At 35.5% G+C, this 21,293-nt stretch overlaps 1 protein-coding gene across 3 annotated transcripts in view; it reads left to right on the top strand.

The window, feature by feature from the left end:
* Positions 1–21,293, top strand: part of PDE11A (phosphodiesterase 11A) — a 369,784-nt gene that overhangs the window by 163,580 nt on the left and 184,911 nt on the right. The gene's annotated exons all lie outside the window — the stretch shown is intronic.

Raw genomic sequence — 21,293 nt, 5'->3', positions numbered from 1 at the left:
AAAAAGACTGTGTCTTCAAAATCCTGATTACTTAGAGAATAATATGAACATTGTTGACTCTGAATTGAGAAGAGTGACACTTTGAATTTGAAGAAATTTTAGAAATGTATTAACCAATTACTTTTGCTTGTAATTTCCTTTATATTTAATCAACCTTACTACTTTCCCTTCAAGAGTGGCATATGATAAAATTTATATTTACTCTAATTTAAAATATATTTTAAAGTGTGATTACAATATTTTAATAAGAATTCATTGTCTGGTAGCAACATTTTTTTTCTTTTTGTGGTTTAAAAATAACAGTGCATCTCACAAGTGATAGTAGCATGAATTCAATTAAATTATATGAACCTACCACACCTTGTTTTTTCTCTGACTTTCCTACCCTTTACCTTTTATACACCTACCCTGCAGAGAATATTTGCCTCAACTTTAGAAGCACTTTGCAGAAGTTAGTGTTTCTTTCCATTTGAAGATTGGACAGTCCTATGATTATTTTCAACAGTTTTGTGCATCACACTTTTTGAGTCAGAATCGTGAAACTTGTGTTTCAATGCCTTAGTGGCTTTTGTTTTCTTTTCATTTTCTTTTTAACAATTCTGGAATCTTGTTTTGTAGTCCAGTGATTCCTTCTAGCAATAGTTTTTAATCTTTCTGACCCCTCTCCCTTAGCCTTCCAGACCCCATGGCCCAAATCCAGCCATTTTTTAAAAAGAGGAGTTGACTTCCTTAAGCTGTGACTCTAATGAGATAAAATGAGAGGCTGCACTCTCTAGTTGTCCCCAGGGTCTGTTAGCAAGACTCCCGGAGGTGTCTGGGTGACCATCCTTTGTTTTTGGCCAGGGGACTTTGTTCTTGGACTAAACTGGATTAGATCAGAGAAACCAAGTGTGATAAGTGACGATTTTGTCAATTCCTGAGTGTACTGTGATTATCCCTGCAACCATATTGCATATTTTACAACTATGAGATGTAGCTGGCCCAGATGGGGTGATTTCTAGCACCTCGTCAGATTATGAATATGATTTTGGGCCTGAAGGAAGAGTCTTTCTTCCAGAATATCTGATGTGACTCACCCACTTGTACATTATCACTCAAAAGCATGTGACTGACAAGATTTGGGGGAATCAGAAATTGCCTTGGAGAAGGTTGCTAAATGTCTTTACTGTGAACCCCACTGTGCCAGTTTCTCTGTGTATCCCTTAGATCATGAATTTCAGTACCTTTAAAATGTGATCCATGAATATACAAACCTAGTTAATATGTATAAATATATATAAAAATGTACACACATATCTAAAACAAAACTTTATACTTTTTCATTAGGTTATACTTACATTTACTACATATATATGTTCAGATCTATCCTTTAAAAAAAGAAAGAAAAATATTCTGCTGTCCTGACCCATAAAATTGATTTCATGATTTAACCACTTTGTTCTCACAGTTTGAAAAACACTGCTTTAGACTTTTACATCTTGTCTGATTTACCCATGCAGTGTTTGTGGCCTCAGTCAATACTGATGTAGCTTATTTTTAAATGCAACGATTGTGTGAAACTGGTTATTTCTCAAGCATTCCAGATCTTCACTCATGTCCATATTGTCCTTCCAATTAGGCACTTTGGGGGATGGTTTATTTATGTAAGTTTTTAAAAATGTCTGTTTAGTAACAAGTGAATAAGATGTGTTATATAATCCAATTTTGGAATCCTGGGGACACACAGAGGAGAGAGGCCCCCACACCCCTTTTGTTACAGAGTGGCTACATTCAGTTCTACCAGGGCCCTCTGCCAGTCACATTCTTCAAGTCTTGTCCTTGAGCCATTTTTAGACATACCTTACTGAGTCAGTTCCTGTCCTCCAAGCAGTATTTGTCAAAATTAGAAGAACAGAGGATTTTTCAAAGGAAATGGCTATGAAGGATAAAGAAGCAGGATCAGGAGTAAGCAAGTAGAGCCTTAGACCACAATGCTCTGTTAAAGCAGAAAGCAAAGAAAGGAGAAAAAAGGAAGAGCATGAGATCACAGCATTGTTAGGAAAAAGCCTCTGTCAGCCTGTGGGAAGTCCTGATCAGAAGTTGCCAATTTGAAGACTCTTGGATCCATATATATGGCCTAGCTCCTACCCTTGCCCTGCTCAGTCATTGGCAGGGAATGTTCTGAAGCTTAGATCAAAGGGGCAGAAACAAAGATAGCCAATCAAAGTTATATTACCTGTCTCTTAGAGGGAATTATGAATGGGATATCTCCAAGGCCCCAGCATTTAGTGGGCCTTAAGTATCATCTTTGTAAATTATTCTTATCTTTAATTTTTTTCCTTGAGATACAATTCACATACCCCCAAGTAATCCCTTTAAGGTGTTTGATTCAGTGGTTTTTATTGTGTTCACAAGGTTGGGCGACCATATCAAATGTTCTGTTTCCAGAACATTTTCATCACTCCAAGAGAAACTCTGTACCCATCAGCAGTCACCACAGCCCCCTCAATCCCGGTCCCCCTTTACTAATCTGCAACTGCTAATGTACTCTCTTTCCCTAGATTTGCCTGTTCTGAACATTTCATTAAATGGAAACATGAAATATGTGCCCTCTTATGTTTGGCTTCTTTCATTTAGTAAAAAGTTATTCGGCTATCTTGTATCATGTATTTTATTCTTTGATTGAATGATATTCCATTGTATGGATATACCACATTATTTTTGAGTTGCCCAGGCTGGCCTCAAACTTGAGGTCCTCTTGCCTAAATTACTGGAATTACAGCTCCTGACTTCACTTTTTGGTTACTAAAAGTAATGTTTCTATGAACATGTAAAAATTTTGGGGTGCACCTGTATTTTCAGTGCTTGCGAGTACAGGTCTAGAAGTGAGATTGTTGAATGGCATGGTAACTCTGTGTAAAACTTCTGGAGCCACCGTCACTTTCCACAGTGTTTTTTTACCACTTTATATTCCCAACAGCAAAGTATGAGGCTTCCAGTTGCTCCAGATAGTCATCAAACTTACTTTCTTTCTTTCTTTCTTTTTTTTTTAATTATAGACATCCCAATGTGTGTAAAAGCAACACCTCATCATGGTTTTCATTTATGTTTCTCTTATGGCTGATGATTTTTAACATCTTTATATGTGCTTGTTGACCATTTGCATATCTTAAAAAGTATTTATTCAAAACAACTGCCATTTTTCATTGTTAATTGTCTTTTTATTGTTAAGTTGCATGAGTTATTTGTAAATTCTGGATACAGGTCCCCTACTGGATTTATGTTCTATATACAAATTATTTGATTCTTTTCACTTTTTTTTATTATGTTAGTTTTTATTTTTATTTATTTTTATTATTTTTTTATTTAGCTTTTAATTTTTTACAGACTGCATGTTGATTCATTGTACACAAATAGGGTACATCATTTCATTTCTGTGGAGCTAAAATCAGCAAACTACAGTAACACAGCCACATCAATGTTTATAGCGGTTCAGTTCTAATAGCTAGATTGTGGAACCAACCTAGATGCCCTTCAACAGATGAATGGATAAAGAAACTCTGGTATACAAATGCAATAGAATACTATTCAGCCATAAAGAAGAATAATATTATGGCATTTGCAAAAAAAAATGAATGGAATTGGAGAATATCATGCTAAGTGAAATAAGCCAAGCCCAAAAAACCAAAGGCTGAATGTTTTCCCTGAGAAGTGGAGAATGGTATATAATGGGGGAGGGGTGGTGGGGAATGAGAGAATAATGGGGGAACTTTAGAATATGTAGAAGGAAATGAGAGAGAGTGGGGTATGAAAAACGGTGGAATGAGACAGACATCATTACCTTATGTACATGTATGATTACACAAATGGTATGAATCTTTTCACTTTCTTGATGATGTCCATTAAATATAACTTAACAATTTTTAATTTTAGTAAAGTTCAGTTTAGATGTTTTTGTTCTGTCACTTGTGCTTTTGGTATCATATCTAAAAGCATTGTTTAATTCAAGGTCATGAAGAATGAGACCCATGTTTTCTTATAAGAGTTTGGAGATTTTAGCCCTTGATACTAGATCCTAATCCACTTTCAGTTAATTTTTTGTATATGGTGTGAGACAAGGATCCAACTTAATTATTTTACATATGGATATCCAGTTTTCCAGTAGCATTTATTTACAGGGTTATTTCTTCTTCATTGAATTGTCTTGGCACTCTTGTTGAAAATCAATTGATGATAGATGTATATAGATTTTTCTTGACTCTCAATTTTATTTTTTTGATCTATGTCTTTTCTTTTACCACTACAATATTTACTTGATTAATGTATCTTTGAGGGAAGTTTTGAAATCAGGACATGTGAGTCTTTCAACTTTGTTCATCTTCAAGATTAATTTAGCTATTATGGGTCTCTTGCATTTTTATATTAATTTTAGGATAAGCTTGTAAATCTCTGCAGAAATTTTAGCTGAAATTTTATAGAGGATTACATTGAATCTGTTGATTAATTTGTAATGTATTACATCTTAACAAGGTTATATTTCATGTATATATTATGGATACATATATCCATGTATATAGTGTCTTTCCAGTTTTTTAGATCTTTTATAATTTCTTTCATTAATGTTTTGTAGTTTCAGTTTAAAATTTTTAAACTTATTTTATTAAATTTATTCCTAAGTATGTTATTCTTTTTTATATCATTATAAATAAAATTGTTTTCAAGAGCACTTGTCTAGCTTGAGAACCACACATACACACAAAATTTAAAAACAAAATTTTTTTAGCTGTAGATGGACACAATACCTTTATTTTATGTTTATTTTTAAGTGGTGCTAAGGATCGAACCCAGTGCCTCACATGTGCTAGGCAAGTGCTCTACCACTGAGCCACAACCCAAGCCCCACAAATATTTTTGTAATTTCATTTTTTATTTGTTCAATATTATTGTGCAAAAATACAACTGATTTTTGTGTATTGACCTTTTATGTTGTCATCTTGTTAAACATAATTATCTCTAGTATTTTATTTGGAAATTCTTTAGGATTTTCTGTATATAAGATAATGTCATCTGCAGACAGAAATAGTTTTATGTCTTCCTTTCTAGTTTGGTTTTTTTAAAACTTATTTTTTCTTGCCTAATTGTCCTGGCTAGAACATTTAGTGCAATGTTAAATAAAATGATAAGAGCAAATATCATTGCCTCATTCCTGGTTTGGGGGAAAATCTTTTAGTCTTTTACTGTTAAGTGTGATGTTAGCTGTGGTTTTTCATAAATATCCTTTATCAGGTTAAGGAAATTAATTTCTATTCCCAGTTTGTTGGGTGTTTATTGAGTGTCATGAAAGAGTGGTTTTGCCAAAAACTTTCTTTATCAGTTGAGATGATCATGTGATTATTGTCCTTTGTTCTATTAATATGGTATATTTCATTGATATTTAGATATATCATTGGGATACTATTACTTGGTCATAGTATATAAGCCTCTTGTATATTCCTGGATTTGGTTTACTAGTACTTTGTTGCAAATTTTTGCACCTAAACCCAGTTAGAATGTCTGTCACCAAAAACCAAAAAATAAGAAGCTGGTGAGGATGCAGATAAAGGGAACTCTTCATACACCATTGTTGGGAATGTAAATTAGTAACAACCATTGTGAAAAATGGTATGGAGTTTTATTCATATAATACTCTGTAGTTTTCTCTTGATATTTTTGCCTGATTTTGGTATTAGGGTAATGCTACCCTTGTGAAATGAGTTAGGAAGGATTTTCTACAATTTTTTAAAAAGGAGTTTGCGAGAGATCCATATTTAAGGAAAAATTCTCCTTTAAATGTCTAATAGAAGTCACCAGTGAAGACATCTGATACTGTGCCCTTCCTGTGAAAAGATTAATTATTAATTCAACTTATTTACTTATTATGAATCTATTCAGATTTTTAAATTTTTCTTGAGTCTGTTTCAATATTTTGTTCCTTCCTAGGAGTTTTTCCATTTAATCTAGGTTATCTAATTTGTTGACCTTTGCCTTAGACTGTTTACACTATCTTAACAAAATTCATTTGACTTGATAATTTATAATTAATATAAATTCTTACAATTTTGGAGACAAGAAGTTCAAGAACAATATACCAACAGAATCAGAGGCTAGTGAGGGTCTTTTTTCTCTGCTTCAAAGATGATAACTTTTTGTTGAGTCCTTACTTGATAAAAAAGATGGAAGGACCAGGCAGCTCTCTGAAGCCTCTTTTATAAGGACATCAATCCAATTCATGAGGACAGAGCCCTCAGGACTTAACTACTTCCCAAAAGGACCTACCTCTTAATAACATCAGGTTGGGGCTTAAGTCCTGTCATACAAATTTTGGAGGAACACAGATTCATACAATTATTCATAATATTCCTTTATAATCTTATTTCTGTAAAGTTGGTAGTAATGTTCCTTCTTTCATTCCTGTTGTTAGTAATTTGAGTCTTCTCTCTTATTTTCTTGGTAAACCTAGTTAACAGTTCATCAGTTTTGTTTATCTCATCCAAGAACCATTTTTTTTGTTGATTCTGTTGTTTTCTCTAATTTTTATTCTGCCCCCCCCAATCTTTTTTATGTCCTTTTTCTGCTTGCTTTAGATTTACTTATCTCTCCTTTTTTTGTCACTCTAAGATGGAAAGTGAGGTTCTACATTTGAAAACTTCTTGTTTATGTAGGTATTTATAACTATAAATTTCCTCCTAAGCAATGCTTCAGCTGAATCTAGTTTGTTTTGGTATGTTGTATTTTATCTTCCTTGATTTCAAAATATTTTCTAATTTTCCATGATGATATCATCTCCTCCTCTTTCCCTCCTCTTTCTCTGCTCCTTCCCTCTTCCTTCTCCTCCTTCTTTCTACTAGGGAATAAACCTAGGGCTTTGTACATACTAAACACTTATTTTGCCCTGAGCTGTATCTACCCAGCTTTGATTTATTCTTTGACTTATTATTTCTTTAGGAATGTCTTGTTTCATTTATAAATATTTCCCAAAATTCTTCCTCTTCTACGTTTCTAATTTCTTTCCATTGTGGTTAGAGAATACTTTTATGATATAAACTCTTACATTTATTGAGACTTGTTTTATGACAAAACATATGATCTGTCTTAGAGAAAACCCCATGTGTGTTTGAGAAGAATGCGTATTCTGTTACTGGGCAGTGCATTCTATAGATGTCTGTTAGATCTAGCCAGTTTATAGTGTTTTTCAAGTCTTCTACTTCCTTGTTAATCTTCTGTCTTCTTCTATCTATTTTAGAGATTAGAATATGTAAGACTCAAACTATTATTGTCAAATTATCTATTTCTCCCTTTGCTTCTTGCAGTTTTTACTTCGTATATTTTAGGGGATCTCTTGTTAGGTGCACATGTGTCTATAATTGTTCTGTTTTCTTGTTAGTTTGATTCTTTAATCACTATAAATTCTATTATAGATATTTAAAAATACCTAATAATATTTTCCCCTTAAAGTCTGTTTTTTCCAATATTAATAGCTACACCAGCTCTCCTTTGGTTATGGTTTGCATGGTATACTTTTTGTCTTTTTTTTTTTTTTTTTTTTTAGCTTTCAACTCTTTATGTCTTCAAACCTAAAGTATTTCTCTTATAGAGAGCATATAATTGGATCATGTTATTTTATCTATTCTAGCAGATGGCCTTTTGATTAGTGTGTTTAATACACTTTCATTTAATATAGCAATGAGGTAGAATTTATATTTGCATATTTGTTATTTGTTTTCTGCAGAAATTTTTTATTTTGAAATGAATATAGTTTTACAAGAGGCTTCAAAAAGATGTGCAGGAGAGTCCAATGTATCTCAATTCAGTTTCTACCAAAGGTAACATCTTGCATATCTCTAGTACAATATCGATCCATGATATCAATATTTGTATAATCCATAGTTTATTCAGTCTTCCCCAGTTTTACCTGCATTTGTGTGCATTTGTTTTATAAGTTCTCAATTAACATAATAATTATACATATTCATGGGGTATACTGTGATTTTTCTACACATATATACAATGTGCAATGATCAAATGAGGTAACTGGCAAATGCATCACCTCAAACATTCATCATTTCTTTGTGTGGGAGACATTAAAAAATCCTCTCCTCTTTTAAAATGTACAGTAAGTTGCTCTTAACTATAGTCACCCTACTGTGATATAGAACACTAGAATCATCTAACTCTGTTTTAGTGTCCATTAACTAACCCTTTTCTATTTCCCCTCCCTCTACATTTTCCACCCTCTGGTAATCACTATTCTACTCTACTTTTATGAGAGTCACTTTTTTAGCTTCTACATATGTGTGTGACCTTGTAGTACTTGTCTTTCTATGTCTGGCTTATTTCACTTGATGAAGCATCCTCCAGGCTCATCCGTGTTGCTGTGAATGACAAACTTAGTTCTATTCTTATGACTGCATAATATCCCATTGTTCATATAAACCACATTTTAATTCTCCATTCATCTGTCAATGGAAACCTGGGTTGATTCCACATCTTGGCTACTGTGAGTAGCACTGCAGTAAACATGGAAGTGCAGCTATCTCTTCAGCATATGTATTTCTTTTCATTTAGATATATTACCACTAAGGGAATTGCTAGATCATTTGGTAGATGAAGTTTTAGTTTTTTTGAGGAAACTCCATAGTTTTCTGTAGTAGCTGTACTAAGTTTCAATCTTCCAACAGTGTATGAGTGTGTAAGAGTTCCCCTTTCTCTGCATCATGCGGGCATTTTGTTGTTGTTGTTTGGGGTAGTAGAACATATTAATGCTGGGAGCCGTGGTGCATGTCTGTCATCCAAGCAGCTTGGGTTGCTGAGGCAAGAGGTCCGCAAGTTCAAGTCCAGCCTCAGCAACTTAGTGAGGCCCTGAGCAATTTATCGAGACCCTGTCTCAGAATAAAAAGTAAAAATAAAATGGATTGGGGGTGTTGCTCAGTGGCAAAACACCTCTGGTTTCAATCCCCAGTTAAAAAAACAAAAAAACAAACAAAAAAACACTTAAAACACTTTACCAATATTAATTCTTCCAATCTATAGACATGGGATTTCATTTCACTTTCTCTTCAATTTCTTTCATCACTGCTTTATAGATTTCATTGTAGACTCTTTTGCCTCCTTGTTTGAATATATTATTAGGGTTTTGTTTTGTTTTGTTTTATTGTTTTGTAGCTACTATAAATTGGATTGCTTTCTTTTTCAGTTAGTTGTTTTTGAGAGATGCTACTGATTTTCATATTTTGATTTTCTATACTGTGACTTTTCTGAATTTTGTTTATCAGATCTAACAGTTTTTCTGTAGAGTCTTTAGTTTTCTCTATATATAATATCATGTAGTCTAAAGACAGGGACAACTTAGCTTCCTTCTTTTTAATTTGGATACCCTTTATTTCTTTCTCTTGCCTATTGCTCTGGCAAAGACTTCTGATTTCTGTATTTTTTGCTTCTGTATTCCTCCATTACTGTCTTTTTGTGTTAAATATTTTCTAGTGTACTATATTACTCTTTCTATATATATGTATATAGATAGGTAGATATAAAGTATATATAGATATAGATAAAATATATATATACATTGTGGAAATATCATTTAACATGCCTTTGGTGTCCATGGTTTCTGATCATGGAGCTCTTAATCTTACTGAGGATCATTAATATGTGATGAGTCACATCTTTATTGTAGCTTTCAAGATTGTCTCTTTGTCATTGTTTTTGGACTGTTGACTATTATGTGTCTAGGTATGGACCCCTTTCAGTTTATCTTCCTTGTAGTTTATTAACTTTCTTAATATGTAGATTAATGCTAATTTTACTCAAATATGGGAAGTTTTCAGCAATTATTTCTTCAAATATTTTTCTGTCCTTTTCTCTCCTCACAGCTTTGTATGACATACAGCATGTGTCCTTTGATAAGTACAGTTAAGTCAGCTTAATTGTTGCCTAATGATTAGACAGAGAGTTCCTTAAAATCCTTGAAACATAAATTTCTGGTCTTTGATGAGGGGACCATGTGTATGTGGATTATATCTTAAATTCTCTGACAGCAAGTTTATTTAGTTTCCACAGGTTTCAAAGTCAGCCAGAGGTGAGAATTAGGGCCTTCTCTGGTCTTTCCTGAACATTCATTTAGGTATGTGTGTGTGTATACCTAGATTTCCAGGAATACATCAGAGCTTTCCAAAGCCCTCTGGGAACCTCTCATTTCTAAGTTTATTGTTGTAAGAAAAAAGTCATCTACTGGTAAGTCATATCTGTTATCACTGCCTAAGGCAGTTTCCATTTTAAGTAATTGCTGCTATTTCCTTCCCACAGCTATCCCTAGGGGTAAATGGTGTTCTCATGAACAAACTCTTGAGTTGAGTCAAATGAAGACAAGCTCTGTGAGTGGCAGTTTCCATGGAACTGCCAAAAAGTCAGAGACATTCTCAGTGTTGGCGCTTTGAGGAAGTTCCCAATCCATTCTTCCTTTGCAAGTGGCTGGTTTTCATAGCTACTCCAGGAATGGAGAGAGGGAGATGGAAATAATGTAAATTAAAATGCCATAAGTCACACTATTCTTACTGAAATCCCAAATGTTTATCCTGAATAAATATTTCTTGGATTGTTGCATACCTTTGGTTAATTTTTAACATTCTGAAAAAGCTTATTTTTTTAACAATTTTTTCTATTTTTCTTACTGATTTAATGGAGAAATAAATTTTCAATAGTCTTTGTTGAAAGTTCTCTCCTTTTATTTTTACCCTCTCTTTTATTTCTCTATTATTTAGGCAATAGAAATGTTAGGAAAACTTACCCAGTGATATAAGACAGAATATTTCCACAAGTATATCATGAATATATTCTGTTTCTTCTACTTTCCTCTTCATGGATCTTCTTTTTTTTTACTGTGCCTCTCTACCACAAAGCATGTGATAGATGTTTTGCATAAACAAATGCTACCTGTTATGATTTGAAGAAAATAAAGAAAACTTTTAGGGTATTAAAAGTTAAAACACCATAATCCCAATCATCAGGGATGAAACATGAACAAGATTTGTGTTGCTGGATAACTTGCTTTAAATAAGAATCTCATAATATTATTTTTGACTATTGGTCAGCACATTCAGGGCTACTGAACCTCATTATGCCAGTATTTAATATTGTTAATCAAAGTTCTGAGATCCAAATGCCCTGGAGACTCATTTTTTCACCCCCTTTCAGGTATCTGGCAAAGAGGAGGCTCAGCAGATCTGAGTTGGCTCAATGGAAGACAACACTGGTGCCAGAGACTGAGCTCTGTGACTCCCTTTTGTTTTTGAGGACACTTCTTTACCAGGAAACTCCACTGTCAGAGTCACTTAGATATTCGGTACCTCTTTTTTCTAAAAATATTCAGAACATTTTGAATTGAATTGTGGTGTATCCACTGAAATGCCTTATGCCTGACCTAAGCACATTATTCAGGGAACTGTGTAAGTTAAGACACTTCTAAACTTGTATGAGTCTATGCTTCACTTGCATGATGTTAATTACAAGAACTAAATATCAATACAGGAAAGGAAGCATTTGTAAAGACTTTGTTTATCACTGGGTGTGGTGGCACTGCCTGTAACCTTAGAAGGCTGAGATAGGAAGATGGCACATCTGAGGCCAGCCCAGGCAACTCAGTGAGACACTGACTCAAAATAAAAAATAATTAAAAGGACTGGGAATGTAGTTCATTGGCAAAACACCCCTGGGTTTATACCTTTAGTACTACAGAAACAAAAACAAAAGGAAAATAGTTGTTATATGTCTTCCAAATTCATCTTAAGAAACTCAAGGAAGCATATTTCTCAAGCATCTAATAGTCACATTTTAAACATAAAATTTAAATATATAATTTTTGTGTAAATTTTCATGATTTCCAATATGAAGATTCAAATGAAAGACAAACCTTCTTGTTACCCCTATTTATTTCAGACTAGCGGGTTTGTCACTCCAGTAAAACTGTCACAGAGGAGGATAAAACTATAAAACGTTTCATGAACAAGGCACTTGAAAAAGTACTGAGCTCAAATGTACTAAAGTAGCCTATGTAGGTCAACTGTCCTTTGGATTGATGCTCTGCAGTAAACAGATTATGGCAACTCAGAAGCCCTAATGGTTGGTTTTTATGTTTGACTCTTATTTTTGTAGGTCTCTCATTTAACATGCTTTAGCTAATATTTTAACAAATTGAATCCACTTCTCCTTTCTTGCTTGATATGCACATGCCCAGGAATTGTGTGGTGTGCCTTCAGTTTGGAGATGTATAGGGTGACCCACAGAACACCCATAGACATATGGGGTGGCTACTTGAAACTTCTATCAGGATAGAATTGTAACTTTGTACTATGGTCAGCATTTTTGCCAGCTGGCACATATTCTCTCTGGTACTTTTCCACATCTGACAATGATTCCATGGTCAAATAGTTACATCTAGCTGGGTGTGGTGGCTCACGCCTGTAATCTCAGTGGCTCAGGCAGTTGAGGCAGGAGCATTGCAAGTTAAAGACCAAACTCAGCAATTTAGTGAGACTGTTTCAAAATGAAAAATAAAAAGGGTTGGGAATATGGCTCAGTGGTTAAGTGCCCCTGGGTTCAATTCCCAGTACTGAAAAAAAAAGTTATATCTCTTCTGCCATATAGTAACTAAGCAATGAAATAGAGCATATGTCACATCTGTGTTGTTTTTTTGTTGTTGTTGTTGTTGTTTGTTTGTTTTTTCTGTTTGTATTTTGGTACTGGGGATTGAATTCAGGAGTGCTTAACCACTGAGCCACATCCCCAGCCCTATTTTGTATTTTATTTATTTAGAGACAAGGTCTCACTGAGTTACTTAGTGCCTCACCATCGCTGAGGCTGGCTTTGAACTCACCATCCTCCTGCCTCAGCCTCCTGAGCTGCTGGAATTATAGGTCATCTCTGTATTTTTAAGAAAAGACAAATCTTTTTGATATAAGGGAACTGGTATTCATCAAGAGCCTTCTATGTGCCATTACTCATCAACATTATATTATAATATCCACAAAACAGCCCTGTGAAATGGTTTTTTTTCTTCCTGTTTTCCAATAATATATTTATCTATCATCTCACAATTAGGAAGTATTGACCAAAATTAAAATAACAACAATAACAAAAACCAACACAGATTTGTTTGGTTGTGAAACCAAGTAGTTTTCACTATATGATGCCAAGTGGTAGGTGCCAACCACTTGCAGCCATGCTGTTTAACACCCACCTGAGAGTTACAAGACACTTCTCCAAAGTGATGCCAACCTAATCCTTCTAATTTTACAACTTGAGAAAACCAAGTATAAAAAATGTGTTTGTTGGTTACTGTGTCTTAATTCTGATAAGACAAAAGGCTTGAAATGAGAGAAATGAGAGAAATGAGAATGTGGTGAAGTGTTCTCAGGCAAGACCTCAAAGGCAAGTTCATTAACAGATCATAATAAACTTCCAGAACTCCTGCAATTTAGAGCATCTTCCTTGCCTGCCTCAGTGGAAGGGCTGACAGGCTGGTTCTCCTTACTAATTGCATCCTCTCTTAACTCCTTTAATGAATAAAAGCCTTGTGCCATAGCCTTCAAAGATACAGAGGCCAGTAGGAGATTATTAATGTCCCAGTCCTGGGGTCCTAGCTTTAAGTCCCACTGGTATTGACTTAGTTCCTTAATCTCCTAATTAAAAGATAACTTCAAAAAATGTTGAACAGCTGGAGGCTTCAGGAAGGCCTCCAGGGATAGACCTACCTGAAGAGAAAAAGTTAGAAACAAAGTTTTTGTTTGTGAACCAAAGTTGAGACAGACCTCTGGTCAAAATAAATACTACTATGTATATACCTGTGGATCAAAAATCATTTTTTATTTGCAAAGCATAAAAAAAGAAATTACTGCTCCAAATAGTTCTTTGAGTTGCTGACTCTTCACCTCTCTGGAACCTACACCTATTGAATAATAATTCAAAATGCCAGAAGAATGAGTGACAATCATTCTTTAACATTAAGAAACTAGGTTGTGTATATGTTGAAACCTCTGCTCCCACTCTAATGATCCCTTAGTTAATGGTCACAGTTTCATTAATGATAATCACAACATTAAGGAGAGTGTGTTAGTTCATTCTTGAAAGTGTTAAATTTCAGGTGTCTCCTGATACCCAGGAAGTGTCCAGAAAGTACTTGAACAGATATACAGGGGGCACTTAGGACTCAAGGGGCTGCTGTTACAGATGTGGGAGTGGCTGCATAGATGCACATCTTGGGGTACACGGTCTGTGCATAGAACCACACAATATATTGTTTGGTTTCTTCCACTGTGGCCTTAGTGTCACTTCCATCATGTATCTTAAGTGTTAGCTCTAGTGTTCACTACTCCAATTCAGAGAATCCAATACTTCTAAAGCTTTTCTCAAGCTGTAGTTTTATCTGCATTGAATTTTATCTCCTTTCTGTGGCAGATGAATTCTGACTTATATTTCAAAGACCACCTTAGACCAACATCCTTTGTGAAGTGGTTCCCCAAATATCATTCCCAAACTAAACGGAATTGACCCCTTTTCCCTCTGTTCCCCTAATGTCTTTCACATTCTTTCCTTAAGGCATTTTAGGTCTAGCGCTATAGCTTCTGCCCACACTCCTCTCTGTAAAGGTGGGGGCGAGGGCTAGCCTAATATCCATACCTGAATGGGTTTCCATGAACCAACTCCTTTCAGCAAAAAGGAAAGAAGCTTTTTGTTCACCTCAGACAAGATTCATCCCACTGGTGTCCCACCAATGGTCATTCTAAAAAGAGTAAAGTCCTAGGAGTTTCCTGCAAGTAAAGTCTAATGTTAAGAGCAGAAACGTCAACACAGGTACACTCAAATGGTTAACATTATTTTATTCAGATATTTGTGTCTTCTAATATAGAGACTCTTTGAGAAGTACTTCTGAAGATAGTCTGAAGTTTATTTTCACAGTTTTCTGCATTTGAAGCTTTACTAATCTAGGATTTTTCAGATAGTTGAAGTCACTTGTCCTAGGGTATTTTATTTTGTCTTGTTTTATTTTGCTTGTATCGATTTCCCTCCAACACAGCTCTGTGACTTGTCAGCCCTGAGGTTTATGTCTACTTCCGTGGCCTCAATTCAGGGCAGTCACATTGCAGGAATATGTGTTTTCTGTAATAGGGCAATTCTCTTTTATCCTCATGCTTCACAGTCAATATATTTGAGCTCCTGAAGATCTCTTTGAAGTCAGTTTAGTCTCACATTTTGAACCAAGACATCTCTGAAGGACAATCTAAACTGTAGCCCTTTACATGAAACTCACTTAAATACCTCCATCTTCCTCTGCCCTTGATTTTTGTAAAATAACAAAATATAAGTTTCTTAACATTTATCTTGTTAGTTTAAAATGAATCCTTGAACTTAGATAAATCTGTTTTTTCAAGTTAAAAAAAAACCTATTAAGTAGTGAATTTTTACCTCTTAAGGATGTTTCACTGAAGTTTAGATGTCAATTATACTTCTTTTGCTTTTTCAGACTCTTTTCTCAATGATTTTTTTTCTTTCTTCTGTATTTTTTTCCTTTAAGTCAGAATTTTAAAAAAAAATCCCACTACATGGGTCAAAATAGTTTTATGACTTGAATGTGAGGAGCTATTATTATACATGAACAAATGAATGGTTTGTCTAAAAATCAGGCAAATTTTGGGAACATTTGAATGTTTTCTCAAGTGGCCTTTGGTTTAAAAATGAATATGTTAAGAATTTGAAGGCATTTTTCCTGTCTTTACTGTGCACTGGTGTGCAGTAAATGTCTTGGTAACACACGTGCACCCTCCAGCACTCATGCCAGGCATTTAAGAGGTACTTGGTAAGAGTCTTCTTCTTGCTGGAGAAGTTGACACATGGATTCTTGGTGCTAGGGGACCCATCTGAACAGTAGCTGAAAGGACTGGAGATAGATTGGGATGGAACAATCTCAAGTGGAAGACTATGGGGAATATGTTAATTATTGCTATATTTCAAGAGCTATTAATAAGATCCACACTCTTTGGTTCAAATCATGAAACTGGGAACAAAGAATGATGATTATTATTTAAAAATTGAGCTGCCACAAAATGCAATGGAATATTTTGTAAAAAGTGAGTTTCCTGGCGTAGAAGGTGCTAAATTTGAAGTTCCATGCCCAATTGTCAAATATGTTGAAGAAAAGATTGAAGCAGGCTATTGACAACAATTCAAGCATCTGTGAGAATTAGAGAAACATATCCCCTTTAGATGGATACAAACATGCACAGCTAGACTATATTTCAGTCCCTATCCATTCCTTTTATAAGGGACTCCGGCACAGGGCAGAATCTGAGCAACCATTTATGGCTGAGTCTATGATCATAACCATGTCCTGTTCCAATAGCAATCAATTAAAGGAAGGAAAACACAGTAATTTAGAGAGAGTTGATCTATATGATCTTTATGAAATAACTAACTGCTTAAACCAGGGGTGTCCTTCAAAAATCAGAAATTGTTTGGGCCCTTTCCTTTGTGATTAAATTCATAACATCATGTTGCTGAAATGTGCAAAGGAATACTGTCACATGTAGAATCTACTGTAGAAGTTGTGATGCTTTTTAAAAATGCTTACTATAGCCTAGATACTATTCTAAACATTGGGCATAAATTATTACCTTAGTCTGAACAATAACTATCTAAGTAATAGTAGTGTGCTCATTTTACAGATGAAGTTTGAATAACTGCCTGAGATCACTTTGCTGAAGAGGGGGTGAAAGGGATATTTGGATGAGGCTTATCTGACTCCAAAAGAACTCAGGCTGAATTATAACACAAAATCACCCTTTAAAAAAGATAAGAAAAGACGCAAAGTTTTGAAAGCTCTAATTCAGTGTCATGATTCTATTATAGCAGAGCATTAAGATTTGAAAGACTGAACTTGGGCAAAATCCAGATAAGATTGCTATGGTCTGAATTTTCTATCTATCTATCTATCTATCTATCTATCTATCTATCTATCTATCTATCTATCCCATCCATCCATCCATCCATCCATCCATCCATCCATCATCTATTTAGTGGAACTGGGGATTAAACCCAGGGCCTTATGCATAATAGGCAAGCACTCTACCAGAGCTACATCCCCAGTCTAAGCATATACACTTTAAAGGAATTATGAAAAAGTACTTTCTATATGGTCTGAATATCTGTGCTTCCCTTAAAATTCATATCGTGAAACCTAGTCCCCAATGTGAGCATATTTGGAGGTGGGACCTGTGGTAGGTAAAGAGATCACATAGGTGAGCCCTCATGAATGGGATTATAACAGAGGACCCAGAGAGATCCCTCTCTCCTTCCACTATGTGAGGATACAGGAAGAAGGCACCACACACTCAAACCACTAATGCTTTTGTCTTGGTTTTTTGAGGTTCCAGAAGTGCGAGAAACAATTGTTTGTTGTTTATAAGCCACCCAGTTTATGGTATTTTGTTATAAATGCCCAAATGGACTAAGACAATGATGTAAATATCAAGAGTGACAAATCAATTTTCCTGTCACTGTGAGCATCCTGTCACCCTAGACCTTAATTTATGTACCTCTGCCACATTAAACTGAAGAAAAGCAGGGGTGGTTTCAGATAATCTGTTTGCATTGCTTCAGCTATAGGTCAGTCCAAGACTTACCTCCTGCCTGAAGTGTAAGCAAAAATAACCAACATGGTTTCTGCACCATTATGAAAACACAAATAACCGGGATGGATGCATACCTCCAATGGATCAACAAGTTTTGTCAATCAGGCACTGAAGGTGCTCATTTTCTGGGTAGAAAAATGGCTGCCAGTTACAGAAGGAGTCTGAGTTTTATAGTTTCTACGAGGGTAAATGAATCATTGGAGACTGAGGCAGAATATGTCAATTTAGGCAGTCAGGAAAAAAGTTGTATAAAGTCCAAAACTCATTGTCATTGAGAAGAGCTCAGAACTTGGTGTTCACTGCTTATCTTCTTCCTCTGGGATTCATTGTCTCCCAGAGCTTGCCATTTAATTTTCTCCTTCTAGGACTCACTAGCAATGGGAAAGGATAAAAGTATAGGGCCCAGTGTTTCAGTATCCACCTCTTCCCTTCAGGACCCACTGTGGTTGGGAAGAGATAAATGTTTGCTTTTGGTAGAGATGCTGGGGATGAACCCAGGAAGGGATAAAAGTTTGCTTTCTTTCCCTTGGGACCCAATATTACTGGGAAAGGATTTACTGAAAGAGGATTAATGATTGCCTTCTTCGTTCCTCTTCCTTCAGGTCAGACAGTTTTGGGGAGGGTTTTCATTTCCCTGTCCTGGGGGTTGTCATTTTCCATATTCTTCATAAAAATTTAGCTAGATTACAATGCCAGAAGTCCTTTCTCCCTCCCTGGACTTCTTCAGCATTCATAATTGGTTCAGTGGACCTGGTAACTTGGCAACACAGCCATGTGACAAATTTTTTATTTGGAATTTGAATTGGGCATTTAAATCTGTGTATTGTTTAAATATCAGTATGTTTATTTCTCATCTCCTGAACTTGTAGCAAGTTCCCTAAGGGTAAAGATTGCAGCTTATACTTTCTAGAAACAGTCCCAATGGTGCCTTGCACAATTGACCTTCTACACTGGTCAACAATTTTAGAACGTTTTCATTGCAGCATGCAGCCAGAACAAACCAGACTTTAACATGCTTAGATTTCACATGAGTCTTTGAGGAGACCCTGTTCCCACCAAATATTTCTGTCATGATATCTCCCTTGGGATTCTATAAGTAGAGGCCTAAGTTTCTTAATGATCTAATATAGTGTTGTTTTCTCCCCCTTCCTTTGACTGAAGCTCAGACTAATGTGTTTGCTAACTTCAGCATCTTCCTGAAACCCTTCCTTTTGCTGATGGCCCCTCACTTTTATTTTTCGGTAACAACTTAAGAATCTTGCTCTCTTCCTACTTGTTAACTCTTTTCAAAGGCTCTAGGAAAAATAGAATAATTGAGGATTTAGGAGTTACATTTAGGTAAAACAATATCTTCACTTGGGAATGTCATTAAACATCTCTGGGCCATCGTTTTTTGATCTATTAAATGCTGAGATCATATCCATCTCACAGAATTTATGTGAGGATAACAAATTAGTTAGGTAAATGACCTGGCCTGGCCCCTGGCCCGTAGTGGGTGATGATAATTAATGTCTTCTCTTTCTCCCTTCTCCCATTATTGCTGCCTTTTTGCTTCTCTCTTCCCTTAGATCTAGATTTTCCCACGTAATCTCTCCCCGAGTAATCGTATCCATTTTATCTCCCTGAAGACAATCTTACCTCTGTTATTAGTGTTTTCAATCCTGAAAACTGATTTGGTTCTGATTTTTCAGTAACGAACATGTCTCAGGCTCACAGAATATGTCATCTTTCCCCATCTTCCCAGTCCTCAGAACATGTCCCTTCTGCTAACAGGCCCTCAGGAGGAAAATGTGAGCCACCACTACCTGTCCATCAAGCTCTGCAGAATCTTCTGAACAACCTTTTGAGTTGCCAGCATCACTTCCCACCTTCACAACTTCCTAGTCTACCAGGACGTCTTCCACCCTCAGTAAACCTTAGCCACCCTCTCTTGCTCACTGTTCCTGGATTAGACTTCCTAAAAACCATACCTCAAACCCCATCCCTCCCCAGCTCAATATTCTTTATTGCCTAAAACTGAGGTCTCAGCAAGTCAGTAAATCTCCACCTTTAAGCCTTGACCTCCTTTTCCAGTCTACTCCTTACCATATGATTATTCATTTTGCTAAGAACACACCCTTGAACTCTGCTGCATTTGACATTTGCTCCTGCTTTTCCTCTTCATCCCTCCAATCTCTCTTGCTGAACTCTTACCCATCCTAAAAGACCCAGCTGAGAGGATTTTGATGCTGCTTGGTAAAACCAGTTCCTTCCTTGATACCCATTCCCTCTATTCTATGGCCCTTAGTTTTCTCCCTTGACCTCTCAGACTCCTCCCAGATCCTGCTGCAGCTTTTCTTCCTACCCTCTCCAGCACACACTCACTAGGCCAGCACTTTTCAAACTGCTTAATCATAGTGTTTTGGGTTTTGTTTTGTTTTGTTTGATTTTTGCTACCAGGGATTGAATGCAGAGGTGCTTAACCAATGAACTACATTCCCAGCTCTTTTTATTTTATTTTTTATTTTGAGGCAGCCTCACTAAGTTTCTGAGGACCTCACTAAGTTGCTGAGGCAAACTTTAAACTTGCAATCCTCCTGCCTGAGCCTCCTGAGTCACTGGGATTACAGGTGTGCACCACTGTGCTGGGCAATTATACAGAACTTTAAAAATTATAGTATAGAATACAGTATAGACAGTACAGAATGAACCAACCAGCCAATTAATCCCTGAAAGAATATAAGAATTTAGTCCACATCCTTTTGTAAACATAGACATTACCTCATTAAGTTAATATCCTTTTAGGTACATAATCATGTTTCTTTCTTTATTTTGCTTTCATTGAATCGCAATCTAAAATTTCATTTCTTACAGGTATAAAATAGCAAGGAGAAAATACAACATGAACTTTTTTGTTGTTTTTGTGTCTTAGGAAATAAAACTTCATCTATTCGAAGCACTTAGTCTTCATACTTCTTTGATATAGGCATCATCTGAGAACTAAAAGACTCAGCTTTTTATTAACATTTCCATTTTTCAGCTGGAGATCTGTAGAGAACAAGTTTATGTACTATTAATGTTTAATATGCAGTAAGGGATAAATAACATCACAAATATATTCTAAATTTATCAGACACAGACCAGCAATTTCTGCAGATGAGCTATACTAATGATGGTAAATAATGTCTATGTTTCTTCATATTCATACATTTGGTGACCTTTCCATGCCACTTCTCAGCATTCTCAGTATGACATGAATTCCATATGGGGACATTATGGCATTATAACCATTCCTATGAGCAGTATCTGGTATTTTATTACATAAAATGCAGTTTAGACTAAAAAAGTCAATAGGAATCTTATGTTTTTGCTATGGTACACTCATGAACACCACAGAATATAGTTTGGAAAACATGGTCCTCAAATTCCTATGTTCGTTCACTTGATTTCACTTAACACCTCTCAAGTCACAAATCAAATATTGCCCGTGAATATTTTTCTTTAAAATGCTCAGTTTTACATCAGTGCTAATATGTACCTGTGGAAGAAAGATGGAAAGGAGGGAGAGAGTGGGCAAGTCTCATAACATTTAGGTAAATTTAATGTCTGCCATGCAAA

Source organism: Sciurus vulgaris, assembly GCF_902686455.1.
Source record: "Sciurus vulgaris genome assembly, chromosome: 3".
Lineage (NCBI taxonomy): Eukaryota > Metazoa > Chordata > Mammalia > Rodentia > Sciuridae > Sciurus > Sciurus vulgaris.
Note: the sequence above shows the minus strand (reverse complement) of the source record. Positions and strands in the feature narration are given on the sequence as shown.